This window comes from Astyanax mexicanus, chromosome 15, assembly GCF_023375975.1.
Source record: "Astyanax mexicanus isolate ESR-SI-001 chromosome 15, AstMex3_surface, whole genome shotgun sequence".
NCBI classification, from domain to species: Eukaryota; Metazoa; Chordata; class Actinopteri; order Characiformes; family Acestrorhamphidae; genus Astyanax; species Astyanax mexicanus.
The window spans coordinates 44,273,369-44,290,065 of record NC_064422.1 but is presented as its reverse complement, the minus strand read 5'-3'; the positions used below and the strand labels follow the sequence as shown (position 1 = coordinate 44,290,065).

Genomic DNA, 16,697 nt, shown 5'->3' with positions numbered 1-16,697 from the left:
GGCGATTTGTAAAAATATGGTTAAAAATTTGTATCACAATACTAAAAGGCATTTTCATGATACCTAATATTTATCTTTACAGCCCAAATGCATCAGTAGCGACATCCTCAAAACCATATTTTACTGCTTTCCTATACTAAGAAGAGTGATTTTATTCACAATATACTGCAATTAATTGAATTAAACTTGACTTATAAAACTCTTTGTAATAAAGGGGACAGTAAGGTCACTGTTTTTAAGCATTGATGATATCCTTGATAATCTCAATATCAAAAAATAAAGGAAATGTATCACAATAGGATAAAATGTGGTCATGCTGCTCAACTCCAACGTAACTGCTTAACCAAAACAACTCAAAAAGGATCCTTGTGAAAGTGTCACTACTGAAATTCCAGCGTGATCACACGCGCTAACAGAAGACTTAACGTATATAGGGGTCTTTACGGTGCGGTGCTTCACTCTCAGACATTAAAGCTGCAGCTGAAAATAGTCTGTCACATGCTGGATGTTAGAGCAAAAAAGATTATCCCCATCTGGTGACAGAGAGTCGAACAAAACATGCGGAAACTATACCAGAGACAACAGTGGCTCATACACAGCCGATGCACAGAACACTGTATTCCATGCATGCATGCACAACAAAATTATCACTAAAAAAACTGCAATTTAGCTTGCATTCAAGTGTGTACGCCTGTATGCATATTATTTCAGAATACTCTGAATGTAACAGGATTGTAAAAGATGTGAAATATATGTTTTAAACTGAAAAACCCTTCAAATACAACGAGAAATGCAGATACAACTGATGCATCTTTCCAGGCCCCTCAGTTACCCCACCCACTAGATCATTTAAAGAAACGTAATTTCCATCTGCTGGTTGAGAACCTCTGACAGCACTTAGCCAGCAGGATTAGCCAGTAGACTTCATCTGAGGGAGGGATCTATACCTACTGTCCGTGGCCAGCAGGTCAGCAGATGAGGGAGGTGTAAGAACTTTTAAATAATGAAATTGAGTTCATCGCAGTTAAGCAGTAACTAGTTTTTGTTAGTGTTTCACCATTTATCACAAGCCCTTTTCCAGGCCATCCTTTACCCACAATTCTTTGTGCATGTACAACTTAAAAGGAATTGAAAAATATTGGAAACAGAAGGTCAAGCATACATGTTTCATAAACATATTTTAAGAATAGTTATAGTGGATCAATAATGCACAACAATGCATTATTTTGCATTAAGGCAATTATTTTCCAAGTGGTAGTGGCTGTTGCGCTTGCGCAGATCTCCACATTGAGGAGAGCATTACAAGCATTACAATGCATGCAATCAACATGCTGCACTTTAGTTTTGTGGTAGATTTCTGTTGTCACATTACTTTAGTTTTGTTACACTTTGTATTTACATTACATTACATTACAGTACATTTGGCAGACGCTTTTGTCCAAAGCGACTTACAATATTGAAGTGCAAATAATAGAAGAGGTTAAGTACAAAAATAATAGAAGTTAAAAATAAAGCATCTATAGATAGGGCCTTAAGGAGGTCAGAGGGAAATAATGGGATAGAGGAGTAGAGAAGAGGAAGAAGGAGATGAGGTTAGAATTATTTAGTTACACTATTATCATTTAATACAAATTCTGTCCGGAGTCTGGATAAGTTACAGTTCAACTGGTTATGGCTGTTGCGCTTGCGCAGATCTCCACAGTGATGGGAGTTTTCCCGCAAGCATACTGGATCTAAACTCTTTTAACTTTTAATTTAAGTTTGTTTGCAGTTTATATGCATGCAATCAATATGACGCACTTTAAGAAATGCACAAGCCATAATATGGTGTTTTCTTCTTCTACTGAATTTCTACTGAGTTTATGTAATGTGAAACTTTTATATTTATACTTTTATTTTTTTATTTTTTTTTACTTTTAATACTAATAATAACACCAAGAATATCGATATCATAAAAATACACTGAAATATTGCACTACTAGTTCGGGGGCATATCGCCTACCACTAATGGCATTACTCCCAAACAAAAAAAACAAGAAAAAAACATATTTTTTGAGTTTTATTTCTGTACTGAATGTGCTTTATCATTATCAAACATCCAAGGCTACATTCCTTTTACCCTTTTCCACAAATTGATTTTTCCTTCCCCCGTGAGCCGTAAAGATACACCCTAAACACAGCCTTGACCTTTATTTTTATTTCTCTAATCTTTAGGCACGCTTCAGTCATCACCGAGACACGTCAGCTCCAGCCAGCGCGTGCCTCCTTCCCACTCGCTAAACCACTCAGACTCCGACACTGGTGGAGTCCAGCAAACTGGGAGCCAGAAGAGCAACAGGGAGGAAACCACCAGACCCGGCCACAAAGCAGCCCTGAGTTTTAGAGCTCTTAATAAGTGTGAAGTGTGGCTACATAAAACAGCAGTTCTCGCAGTTCTCCCGGCCAATAAAGCCTGCTTTATGCGTTATTATATTATCGAGCATGCACAATGTGCTCTGGTTTAGACGTAAAACGATCAAGCACAACATTATGACCACCTCCTTGTTTGTACACCCTGTATTTTTATCTGTTTCTCGGTAGGGCTGCAATTAATGATTATATTGTAGTTGACTAATCTTTTTTTTTCTTAATTTTATTTCAAATTTTTCCCATTTTGTCCCCAATTTACACGGCCAATTACCCAACTCACTCACTAGGACTCCCCCCCTATCACTAGTAATGCCCCAACACACCAGGAGGGTGAAGACTAACACACGCCTCCTCTGATACATCAGCTCACAGACGCTCTGTGCTGTAGACATCACCCTAGGAGTGATGTGGGGAGAGAGCGCCATCTACCCACCCGGAGGGAGCAGGGCCAATTGTGCTCCCTCTGAGCGCCAGCAGCGTGATGGCAAAGTTGCATTTAGACTGCTAGACCACGCGGCGCCCTTAGTCGACTAATCTGATGATTAGTTCTTCGAGTAGTCGATCAGTCAGCGAAAAAAATGACAAAAAAGAGTATTTTTGCCATGTCCTTCACCTCTAAAAAGTATGATGAAAATGACATTTAAGCCATTTAAAGGTCTAGATGCTGTTTAAAAGTGGAGAGTGATATGAAATTTACTGAGTAAATATGTAATCTGTTGTGTTTTGGCACTTTTGGGCCATTTACCCATCTCCTATTGCGCTTCTGTCTCCAGCACTTTTGTAATGCAGTACTGTCACAAATAACGAATAGTTCACAATAAAATATGTAGTCGACAATTTTAAATAATTCACATTGTTGATTATATTGGCTAATTGTTGCAGCCCTATTTCTCAGCATAATTTATTATTATCCTCCTTTAACCCTGTTCTGCAACGGTGCAACATATGATCATAAGCTTCTATGAGCTGTTTGGATGGCAGCGGTGGGCAACATGGCAATAAAATAATATCATGATGTTTCATGGTATTAAAACATAAAAAACACTTTGAAAAAGAAATCTTTCAAAACAAAAGAATCATTTTATTATTGCATAGGATATGATATGACACACCCCTAAAAATGAGATATTTAAACAATTTTAAAGACTTTTATCAGATTTGTAACAAAAGTGAATGATCCAAAATGCCATGATACTAATAATAATAATAATAACGCACTCCAAATATCTCCATATATCCAGGATTAAAGTAAAATAAATGATACTGGACAGATATAATCTGTCTCTAGTAGATATATAATGAGAAATGAGAACAGTGTGAATATTTTTGAATTCGATACGTTATGGAACAGCTCTAGTGGATGGTTCCTCCCTTATTGTGATGTCATAATAAGGAAACCTGCATAGAACCACCTTGGCTCCACCCTTCACCCATAAACCCCAGCAGAGCCCCACCCACTAGATCATTTGAAGAAATGTTTCCATTTCGGTCTGCTGGTTGAGAACCTCAGAAAGTACACAGCAAAAATTAGCCAGCAGACTTCTTCTGAGGGAGGAATCTATACCTACTGTTTGTGGCAGGTGAGGGAGATTTGTGCTTCTATCTCAGTTAAGCATGAACTAGCATGTTTGGGTTTCGCATTAACCTGTGGCAAAAACCCTCAGCGTAAACATGAGGCGTGGCCAGAACAGCTTGTTATTTGCATAAAAGTGACAGAGCCCTTAAACGGCTCATTCTGAAACTGACTGAAACTGGTAAGAGGAGAGCTGGTGAGATATTAGACACTCTTTGCGAGAGTGTGTGTGTGAATACAGAAAGGGTGGGTGTGTGTGTGTGTGTGTGTGTGTGTGTGTGTTTGTGGGGTGTGTGTGTGTGGTGTGTCTATCTCCAGATGCCAGATCACAGCTCAGGGCGTCCGCTGGTTCTCAGCAACATAGAAACCACATACATGAAGCAATAACTGACCAACAGGCCTGGAGGCGGAGTTAAAGAGACTAAAGGAATTAAAGGAATAGCCCTACAATTACATTACTACGTAACAATATTTCAAACATTTCAGAAATGTTGCAGATATAATTATGCCTGATATGATCTACATAAGTGTTGTGCTTCACCATAAATGCACATGGTGCTATTGGGGTTGGATTATTTGACCCTAACATAATATATAAAAATAATATCATCATATTTCAGAGTATTTAACAATGTTCTTGGCTATTTGACTTTTTTTTGTTTCAAGAATATATATACACTGCTGCAACAAAATAAACAAATGTTTCATTCAATTATTACTTAAATATGATTTAATATAATAAAAATATCATATTAGACCAAAAATATAAAAAATGTTTGTCGCATACATTTCGTAAACTGTAACTTACCAGTATTTTGCGATAACGACGTTCTTGCCGTTAACGATAACGACCATTTTTATTGTAAAAAATATTGAAATCATGTATTACTTTAATACATAGTGACATCATAAGAGAATCATATATGACCAAAAATACAAAAAAACTCAACGTAGCAACAAGGGCCAATATTACTGTTTTTTTTTTGTATTATATCACAATGTTATATATTATTATTTAGTTTATTTTATGGTGTTAGAATTATTGTGTATGATATAAAATGGCACACCAATAATCCAGATCATCCAATGCATGTGGTGCATGACCCTGAGTGATATGATCCTAGAATAATATAAAAAATATGATCCTAACACTTCAGACTATTTTCGCAATAATATTCTTTTCATGAACATTCAAATCAATTATTAAAATTATTTAACGTAATGTAAGAGTATCATATACTACAAACAAACATTTAACAGTTAAAAGAGTAAATATTATTGTTGTAAATAATCAGAATATGGGGGTTTTATTTTATCGTATTAGAAGTTTTTGGCGATATTATTATAGCGTACAATACGATACATCACGCCCCTAACACAGATCATAAACATGCATGAGTGTGTGTTTGTTAGCACGTGTGTGAGTGTGTGTGTGTGTGTGTGTGGCGTTATCTCAGCATGCCCAGGGCGACGGCGGCTGACGCTCACAGCCGATCTGAAAACTGAAGGCTGATAAATGGTGCTGTGTTCGGCGGCTGTTCTTATCAGCTGCAGCGCTGCTCTGCCCTCCACAAACCCCTCACACTATTACAAAGTTCAGCCCGCCGTCAATTACGTAACAGATCTCACTTCAAAATAAAAGTCCCACCCACCAAAAAATCTTTTACAGACCATTTTAGGATCTAACACAGCTTCATTAATAATCGGTACAGTATATACTTTAGTTAATTCTGAAAACTGAAACACCTGGTTTTAGAGCACAATAATTGATTGTGGTGACGGACAGTTCTGGTGGAAACAGAAGAGTTGAGGTGCACATTGAATTCTGCGTGATTTGATCAGCCGTGGTTTTATGTTTTTTGGATACAATCCGGGTTAGCACCTGAACATCCCTTTCAGATAGCTTCCTCTTACAGCGTCCACAGTTAATCCTGTTGGATGTGGTTGGTTCTTCTTGGTGGTATGCTGACGTTACCCTGGATACCGTGGCTCTTGATACATCACAAAGACTTGCTGTCTTGGTCACAGATGCTCCAGCAAGACGTGCACCAACAATTTGTCCTCTTTTGAACTCTGGTATGTCTCCCATAATGTTGTGTTCATTGCAATATTTAGAGCAGAACTGTGCTCTTACCCTGCTAATTGAACCTTCACACTCTGCTCTTACTGGTGCAATGTGCAATTAATGAAGATTGAACACCAGGCTGCTCCAATTTAGACATGAAACCTAAAATCCCACACTAAAATGATGACAGGTGTTTCAGTTTCGTTGTCCAACCCGTGTATGTACTGGACCTGCTCTAAATTAATGACATTTTGTCAATCAATATTTTCCTTTCTTTTAAATGCTTTAGAAAATATAATCCCACCTTCACCTTGTTAGCTAGATGACTGATCTTTAATTTAGAAAAAAAACATTACACAACAAGTGGGAACAGCTCAAAATTCTATACTATCCAGCAGCCTGTCACTGCATACATCAAACAAATGGATATTGATTAGGGGATGGCGATACGGCCCTAAAATAATATCTCAATATTTCAGGGTATTTTCGTGATAACGATACTCTTGGAAAGTATATGACAAAACAATTAATTGAATTAATTAAAAAATATATATTATAAGAATACACTACTGAAACAAAATTAATATTTCATTGTATCATTGCGTAAGATGTGAAATGGCACACCCCTAATAACTGAGAAATTAAAAAATACAAGATTTTTAGATTTAGATTTGTAACAGAAATCAACGATCCAGAATCTCGTCATGATACTACTAATAATAATAATAATAATGCACTCCAGATATCTCCATATATCCAGGATTAAAGTAAAATAAATGATACTGAACAGATATAATCTGTCTCTAGTAGATCTATAATGGTAAATAATGAGAACAGTGTGTTTATTTGTACCGAAGGAAATTTATAGGTGCAGTAGTTACACTTTTTCAATGTAACAATTCATTCAGATAATAATAAAAATACCTTTTATTAAATATATATATATATATATATATATATATATATATATATATATATATATATATATATATATAATAAAATAAAAGTCCCACTTTTTTGACTAAAAGCACATATTACGCTTAGGCAGATCCGCGGGGATCCTCAGCGCTGGAATACTCTCACTGAGCTGAGCTGATCTGACCTGCTGTCTCTGCAGTTCACCCTGATTATGAGAGTCTGAATAAAAAGTGCTGCTAATAAAGAGAGAAATAAAAACACCAGCCTGTTTAACCTTCAGCCCGACCCCGACACCTTCTACACACTAAACACGCAGCGCTGAGAGCCTCCTACTGATCCCCAATTAACTACTGAACCAAAACCACACAATATTTATTCTTTTACTCTGACTGCTGCTGTAGGAAATCCATTTTGTAAAATCCGCAATAATCAGCAATATGAGGGTTTTTACCTGAAAAAGCACCACATATGATTTAAACAGATGCAAATATACATGAATACAGTACAATGCAACAAGGAATTCTCATTATATATATATAGTAGGGGTGTCACGATTCTCTAAATCCTCTATTCGATTTTATTTCCGATTTTAGGATCTCGATTCGATTCTAGATTTTCCTTTTTCTTTTCTTTTTTTTTTACAGCAGAGAGGCCTATGCCAGTTTTAGATTAGTCTATGGTCAGTCATTGGTTTGATTTATCAAATTTACAATATCTTATTTCAAAAGGTGGGCTTGATATAAGTGATGCAAAGTGATACAAGTGATCTGTAATACACCACATTAGGCACGAATGGTCAAATTTAAATAATTTAATTAAGATATATATGTAATGCCATCTAGTGGCTTTTTTTGGTAGCAGCAGTGTGCGCTATTAAAACAGCAAATGTGCAACATAACAAAATAAATAATAAAAAAATACAGGAACAGTCATGTACAACATAATAGAGCAATTAGAGCCTTAACAAACTGAACTCTATCCTACTATAACAGTTAAACATGAAAAATAAGACTTTAAGACTTTTTCGGTCCCTGAGAATGACAAGTTTTTTTCTTTATAAAGATATATTATTAACTTTACCTGAGAGAAAGATGCTCCTTAAGGTACCAAAACTATTAACATATTTGAGGCTAGACAAAACAACTGTTATTTTTATATTTTCTTTAAGAAGATGAGAATGTCCACATTCTCTGGAGAAAGAGCTGCTCTTTGAGCTACAGTGTGCGTGAAAGTCTGAGAGTAGGTCTTGTTTTGTCGTTATCATGCAAAAACTTTATAGAAAAAAGGAAAAATACCTACTTAACTTTTAAAGAAGATGTTCACAAAGATATTGTATTTACACATATTTTGGAATTGGCCACTTATTGCCTTTTCTAAGAATCATCAGCTTTGGCTGGTATTTTAAAACGAAGCAGATACAAGGTTTTATCTGCCTGATGAAGGTATAAAACACTCTGAAGTTCTGAAAATGAGGTTGTCTAAACTGAAAGTGTCACTATCGCCCTTTAAATCTGATGATGCAGCCACAGAATGATGCACCATCTGATAAGGAGTTTCACTTTTAATATAATGTAAATCCCGGAGTTACACTTCAGCACACTTCAGTTCAAACTGCATCACACTGAATAGCATTAATCAACCCCTTAACAAGCCAGGAATTTTGACAATTGCCCCCCTGACATTACAAAACTAGATCTGAGGATTTTTATTCAAGCATTACATAAAAAAGCTTTTATGCACTGAAAAAAATTATGAGTAAAATTTACTTTTAAAAAGTTTTACTACTTTCTGCATTTGCTTTTTTTTAAGTAAATTAAATTTCAGATAAATTAAAGTAGCTTCAAGTCGTTTTCAAGACTTAAATGTTACATAGAGTGAACTGAACTTCAGTCAATCCTTTCTTTTAGTAAACTTTACTTCATTTCTGCATACAATATTACCTAATTACAATTACTTCATTTATACAATATTACTCAAATAATTTATGATAAATAATATAATTCCTGAAATGTAAATATTTTTAGTATACTAAAAATGTATTACATACCATCCATGTGTTGAGACAGTGACACTTGGTCTGTTTACAAATTAAATCTGTGTCACGTCTTGGCCTCGTCTCGTGTCTCTGTGTGTCTTCCCCACGTGACCTGTGCTCCCCTGTGTCTCCCGTCTCAGTACTTTTCCACCTGTGTCTCATTTGTAGCTCCGCCCCTTCCCCAGGTGTTTCCAATTCTAGTGTGTTTCCTGTTTCTTTAAATAGATCCCATGTGCCACTTTGTCTCCGTCGGTCTTTGCACCTTCCACTGTTTTCTGTCTCTCCGCGGTTCTGTGTTGCTAAAGCCCTAGTTCCGTGTTTATTCCTAGTTTGTTTCCCTTGCCCTGCTTAGTTTAGTTTTCCCTTTTCTAGTTTAGCTTCCTGTTTATTTCTTTGTTTATTTCTAGTCCTTCTCTTGTATATATTCCCTGTTTATTATTTTATTCTCTAGTTGGTTTAGTTTAGGTTCTCTGATTTGTTTTGGTTATTGGTTATTTGTGTATTTATCCCTGACCAGTTTAGTTTTGTATACACTAAGTCTCTCGCTTGCTTCTTTGTTTATTTACTCACGGTTTGTTTGTTAGTTATTATTTTATCGAGTTTAGTTCTTTGTTGTTATTCCCTGTTTGTTTATTCTTATTATCTCTTGTTTGTTCATGTTCTCTAGTCTCCCTCGTTTATTTTGGTTTATTATCCTTGTTACGTGTTTACTTGTTTCTTTGTGTTTCTTTGTTATTTATTTAATAAATTATTTATTTATTTCGCCCTACCTGCACTTGTGTCCGTCTCCTCGTCTCCCTGCCTGGGTCTCCGTGACAATCTGAGATTACGTAAATATTTGAGTGTGTGTTTTAAATAAAAATTATAATATATTATGTATCATAAATTATTTGAGTAATATTGTATATATTAAGTAATTGTAATTAGGTAATATAGTATGCAGAAATTAAGTAAAGTTTACTAAAAGAAAGGATTGACTGAAGTTCAGTTCACTTATTTACACTTATTTGTAACATTTAAGTCTTGAAACCGAGTTGAAGTTACTTAAAATTATTTTAAATTAAATTTACTTAAAAAAAAGAAAATGCAGAAAGTTGCACATTTTTTTTCAATAAATTGTATTCATTTTTAATCATTTAATAAGAAACATTACTTAAAAGCATAACTGTAGTTGTAATTTCTGCCTCAACTGGCTGTAGAAACTTTTGTCTGGGATTCCCGCCACCTTGTTTTCAATCAACTGAGTTTAATGGTGTCTTGTGAACACTAGATGGTACGGGCAGTGTCTCCATATCAGACCAAAGGGTCAGCGTTTAACAAACAGAAGTATCAGGGTGCAAAGAAGCAGAAATGTAATGTCCAGATAAGAGGACGCGGGGTCTCAAGAGGATATAAAATATATATTTTACCGCAGAAAAAAGTTTTTTTTTTTTTTTTTTTATCACCTACACCTGTAGCTCGTATACAGGTCAAGGTATTTTAAGTTAAAGAGCATTAAAGACATAAAGGATCTGTATCTGATCTCCTGCACGGTGCATCTCTCAGAGTCTGGGCTGAGGACGGGGTAGTATTTAAATATGTAGTGACATTTAGCTGCCAATCCATTCATTATGCAGGAGGTCGAGCCACAAATGAAGCATGTTTACATTGCAACAGAAGCTCGTCCACGTCAGTGCGCCCAACAGCCCGGCAACTTAGGTTACCCATCATGCTCTTCAGAGGCCTCTGATGACATCACAGCTGTGAGGACGGGGGCTGGGGACATCTGCAACGCTCTGCTTATATAACTGAACTGTTTTCCACAGATCCGCCGAGCTCAGCGCCGGCCGCGGTACCACACGCCCCCGGCGGAGGGGCCGGGGGAGGTCACTTCCCCCCTATTAAAGCCCCACTTCCCCCTAATTACAGGTCAAACCGGGCTACCGCCAGAACCGGCCTTTACTACCATTACTAAAATCAGCTCTGAAATAAAATAAACACTTCAGTTTCTGAATCAGTTTCATAAACTACAGACAACATTTCTCCCAAATTCCAAATAAAAATATCGTCATTTAGAGCATTTATTTATTGCAGAAAATGAGAAATGGCTGCATCTTGGCATCATGTTCTCCTCCACCAGTCTTACACACTGTTTTTGGATAGCTTTATGCTGCTTTACTCCTGGTGCCAAAATTTAAGAAATTCAAGCAGTTCAGTTTGGTGGTTTGATGGTTTGTGATCATCCATCTTCCTCTTGATTATATTCCAGAAATTTTCAATTTGGTAAAATACAAAGAAACTCGTCATTTTTAGGTGGTCATTATACTCCATATGAAAGTAGATACTTGAGGTCCAAAATGGAAACTGCGGACAACATTTCTCCCAAATTCCAAATAAAAATACTGTCATTTAGAGCATTTATTTGCAGAAAATGAGAAATGGCTGAAATGCCTGGTTTTTAATCACAGTTTTCTTCATGCATCTTGGCATCATGTTCTCCTCCTCCACCAGTCTTACACACTGCTTTTGGATAACTTTATGCTGCTTTACTCCTGGTGCAAAAATTCAAGCAGTTCAGTTTGGTGGTTTGATGGCTTGTGATCATCCATCTTCCTCTTGATTATATTCCAGAGGTTTTCAATTTGGTGAAATCAAAGAAACTCATATATATGTATATGTTGTATATGTTCGAAGGAGTTTAATCCATGTAGAAATTCTGATATTGTGCATCCCTAAAACTGCGAAGATTTTGCCACTATCACCATGTCCCACCACCATTATATGCCATATAAAAGTAGATACTTAGGGTCCAAAAAGGACCCACTGGTTTTGAAAGTTTGGTAAATATATAAACCTCTTATAGATTATATATTTTGATCATTTTATTTAAAAAAAAGAAAATCGCCTGTTGTTTTCCCACACAAATCACACATATCTTCAAAGTACATGATGATATTAAACTAGTTCTGCTTACACAGATGCATTTACTTATTTTTCATGAGCAGCCAAAATTGTATTGAGCTAGCTATAAAAATGTAAGTTTTATTAATAAAGATTAACCAAAGAGTGCTAAATACGTCTCCAAGTGTCGCAAGCTGTCTCTAAAGTTTCCCTATGGCCAAAAACTTTTCCATACAGCCCAAAACTCTGTAAAAGACCAACAACTAAAAAGAAAATAATATAAAAACAGATGTAGCTTTGATTTACACTTAATTTCACAAAAAACAATGAATGGAAAAGTGTTCCAATACATCTGTACACACAGTGTACCATATTAACATACTACAAAATCCACTTTAAACACTGCAATAAACCAGTGCCATACCATTATATTTACGTAGTGGAATTTCATTGGTTTTAAGCTAAAAATACCTGTTAAATCAATCTCTATAACAGCCCCAGTGCTAGACTTACCTGTTCATGTTCTAACCTCTAAACAAAATAAACAGCAACAAACAATAGGATATACCATCATCATCCAGCTCACAGTGTAATACATGTGTAAACAGCTCTTTCCTTTGCCTAGTTTGTGGTAATATACTGTAATTACACACAAATAATTATGTAACATACACACCAAAATGTGAAAGTTTGCTTAAAAGAGCTTAAAAGAGTGTGCCAGCACAGAAAACACAGATTCTTACATGAAATATCCTCAAACAAACACTGCATGTGGATTCAAACAGTTAAAAAAATGTCAAATCTGGATTAAATGTGGAGCTAAAATGATGTCAATGTGAACACAAGCTAAAAGATCTCATCTGTATAAATAAACTAGAAACTAGAATGTTCTTCTAAGAGTTAAATAAAAAGGTTAAAGCAGGTGACAAACACAAGCTGGAAAGACTCTCTCTCTCTCTCTACACTACTAAGGATTTGGATTTATTTGGAAATGTGAACATATAGACTAAATTAAAAATGGTCTAAATTAGTTAGTGTGTTACTGTGAATGAATGTTAGAGTATACACAGAATAAAATAGCCTAAAATTAACATTATATATGGACTAAAGGTATAGATTTGGTACTAGAATATCCTTATATGAACTAAAGCAAGGGTTATTTTAGGTGATAATGTGAACACAAGTCAAACATTAAAAATCTCTATACATGTATGTACAACCAGAATACAACCAAAAATGATCTGAATTACTTAAAATAAAGTGTGCATGCCTCAATCTTAATCTAAGGGGTTACTGTGGGTCACAGTGATGTAAATACAGGTAAAAGGTCTCTTACTAATAATGCACTCCAAATATCTCCATATATCCAGGATTAAAGTAAAATAAAGTATACTGGACAGATATAATCTGTCTCTAGTAGATATATAATGAGAAATGAGTAAAGTGTAAATTATTCTTTTTGCTAAAACAGTAAAAAAAAAAAACCCTGATGTAATAATAAGGGGGGGGGGGGTGATATGGGACCATATTTCAGAATATAATATCGTTCAACATATTTAAAAATGCTGACGATATTGTTGTATACGCACACTAAGATGTCCTCAAATGATACGTACATATATGCATATTACAGGTAGAGTAGCTATATGTCGTTAGATAATACTTAGATGATGTGGGCCAATGTAAAATAAAAAAAAAATGTGAAATTGTGAAAATTACCAACAACCCAGGAAAAAAAAAAAACTTTAACTGTGCATGCCTCAGTTTGAGCACATATTATCTAGCTAAATAATCAGTGCATTGTTCTGTACTGTAGGTTGAAGGAGGGGTTACTGTAGGTGAGAATGTAAATACAGGGTAAAAGTGTCTATAGGAGCACTCCTAATGTACCGCCAGCATGAGCTATATATACACACTGTATATGTGCTAAAGTCCTTCTGTAGGTTAAAGGAGGAGATGGTGGTGTGTATGCCAATATACTGCAAACACACACACACACACAGCATGCATACTATTTACTTATGGATTGGTGGGGTGTGCCAATGTGAAAATGTGAACAAAAATTAGAATTATTCATATGGTCAAGTATGTATTAGGGATAGGTTAATTGCTGTTTCAATGTGATTTTAAAATAGTATAGTAGAGATCGTACATTTTTACACATATAAGCTGTGAAGTGAATCTCAGTAGGCAAATATTTGATACAGTGAACAACTCTTTTATGTAGCACCAATTTTCATAGTTTTACATCACTTTTTCTAAACTAAACTAAAATTTTAAATCTCATTCGAGAATCGCTCATATAATTTAAGAATACTGAGAGATCTTACTTTTAAAATTATATATTTGTATTTATTAGGGATATGCCACATTGTCTTATACACACTCTGATATCAAGATATTATTGAATGCAGCCAATTTGATATTTATGATGCTGATACTTACTGTATTTACTTTTTTAATAGTTTGTTTGCATTTATATATGCATTAAATGTGTTATATGTTACATTTTACTTTCGTGGTATGTTTAAGTATGTCATTACACTATTATTATTATTATTATTATTATTATTTTACTCAAAATGACAACCATTTTTCTAAAGTTTCTGTATTTACGAAATAAATAAACTGCTATAGATTTAAAACTAAATATATGGAAAGGTTATAAATGTTTGTTTCATAAATAAAAAAATATATAAATTAATGTCAATGTTTTGACGTGTCAAATCGCCAAGACACTGTTATAACACTATTACTATAACTATTATTTCACTTTTAAGAACAAAATAAACCAACTACTATAGCTTTTTAGTTTCTTAAATGTTAATGTTAATAAATGTTATATTTACACTACACAAAACTAATACTTAATATTTAATGTGTTATTTTATTAGCTTATGAAACAAAGTCAATGTTTTGACATATCTATCGCGAAAATACCGTGAGATATCGTGATATTATTTTAGAGCCATATTGCCCACCCCTACATCAAGTGGAGGAGGTGTGGTGTGCCTTAATTTTACAGTACACACATATCAACACTAGTTAAATAACTAGCTAAATATCACAATTAGAATATAAAGAGTCTAAACTACCTTAGTTAAGCGTTATATCTGTTTAAAACCCGTGATAAATAGTGATAAATAGTGATAAATGGTGATAAAGTTAATGTAGGTCAGCAGACTGGAGGTCTGATACAGTAGCTACAGTAGGGTCGGTAACGCTGATGTTGAACTTGAGCTTTTGCACATTGCTAAGCTAAACCAGCAATAACTCACTAAAGAACCGGGCTGCGGCTGTTATAACACGCTGTCTGGCTCCAGACCTGCCCGCTTTACAGCGCGGCAGTGTCAGGAATATGATTTAAAGAAGAAATTTGGGTGTTTTTAGCTTAAAAACTGTGTAAATGTTGTGAAATGCAGCATGTGAGCAGAGCTAGCTGCTGTAGCTAAACTAGCAAGTAAGCTAACCTAGCTAAAGCTAGCTAAACTAAGCTAAGCTAACTAGCTAGCTAACGTCAACCGCCTCCACTAGCAACCAACCAAGCAACCAGGCTAGCAAGCTAGCTAGCTAACCAAGCTAACCGCGGCTACCTACAGCAAGCGCGGCTGCTGCCGCCGCCACCGCCGCTGTCAAACCGCGGAACAGCTCCGGAGGGCTGTTTTTGTGGCGGGAAAAGAAATAAAAAAGCTAATAAAATCCTACGGAAATCAGGATATATGTGTATAAACGTGTGTATCGCGGTAATAAAGCTAGTTTAACCAGCTTAAAAGACTCACCCCGGGTGTTTTCCCCCTCCAGCAGCGGACCGCGGACGAGCTCTCGGTCCAAAGCCGTATCCAGTGCAGTGCAGGCGGGCGAGCGAGCACCGCGAGTTTAGGTGCCTGCCCCTCCAGCGGCAGCGCAGCGCAGCGCAGCGAGCTAGCTCACTCACGAACCCCCGGCCAACGGCTCCAAATCTCCGGCCACCGTCACCCGCTGCCCCGCTCTCAGCTCTGCCGGTCCGCTGGAAGCGCGCGTTCCTCCGCGGGCTGAGAAAAGTGCTCCAGCTGCCACAGCGGGGACATGAAAACCAGGAGACTCTCTCTCTCCTCTCACACACTCTCTCTCTCCTCTTACACACTCACCCGCTCACTCTCTCTCTCTCACACACTATCACACACTCACACACACACTGCACACACACACTCGCTCCTCCCTTCCCCTCATGTACAGTAACGCACAGCCCGGCCCAGCCAGAATAAAACAATACAATAAACCCGTCTACTGCTCTCTACAGGACCCACACTGTAACTAACCAACACACCTGCACTTACACAGGGAGAGAGGGATGGATGGATGGATAAAGGGATAGATAGATACCGCCACTCCACTTATTATTCTAAATTATAAGCACCTGTTTGAGGTCGTTATCTGCATAAAGACACCTGCCCCCACCCCACAATCAGTAAGACTTTAACATGGCTAAGACACTAATGACACTTTACTGTACATCCTGTACATAGATAGATAGATAGATAGATAGATAGATAGATAGATAGATAGATAGATAGATAGATAGATAGATAGATAGATAGATAGATAGATACATACATACATACTTTATTAATCCCCAATGGGGAAATTCATTTGTCCAACAGCACACAAATAACAACAACAAAAAACAAAAACACACAAAAAACATACACGACAGAGTCGTGCACTTGTGGCACTTGAGACATTTGCACTTGTGGACAATTTTACGTTCTACAAATGCAATACAACACTAGCACAGGTTTTTGTTTTTCAGTATAGTTGTATATGCTGATACTTGCTTT

The 16,697-nt window shown here is 36.2% G+C and overlaps 1 protein-coding gene across 1 annotated transcript in view; it reads right to left on the bottom strand.

Annotated features, from left to right (window-relative positions):
• The window catches only part of thrab (thyroid hormone receptor alpha b), a 285,484-nt gene extending 269,455 nt beyond the window's left edge, over positions 1–16,029 (bottom strand). Inside the window, exon 1 of the mRNA XM_049464647.1 lies at positions 15,660–16,029. The gene's annotated coding sequence lies outside the window, so the exon portion shown is untranslated. The remainder of the gene's footprint in view (positions 1–15,659) is intronic.
• Positions 16,030–16,697: the final 668 nt, after the last annotated feature.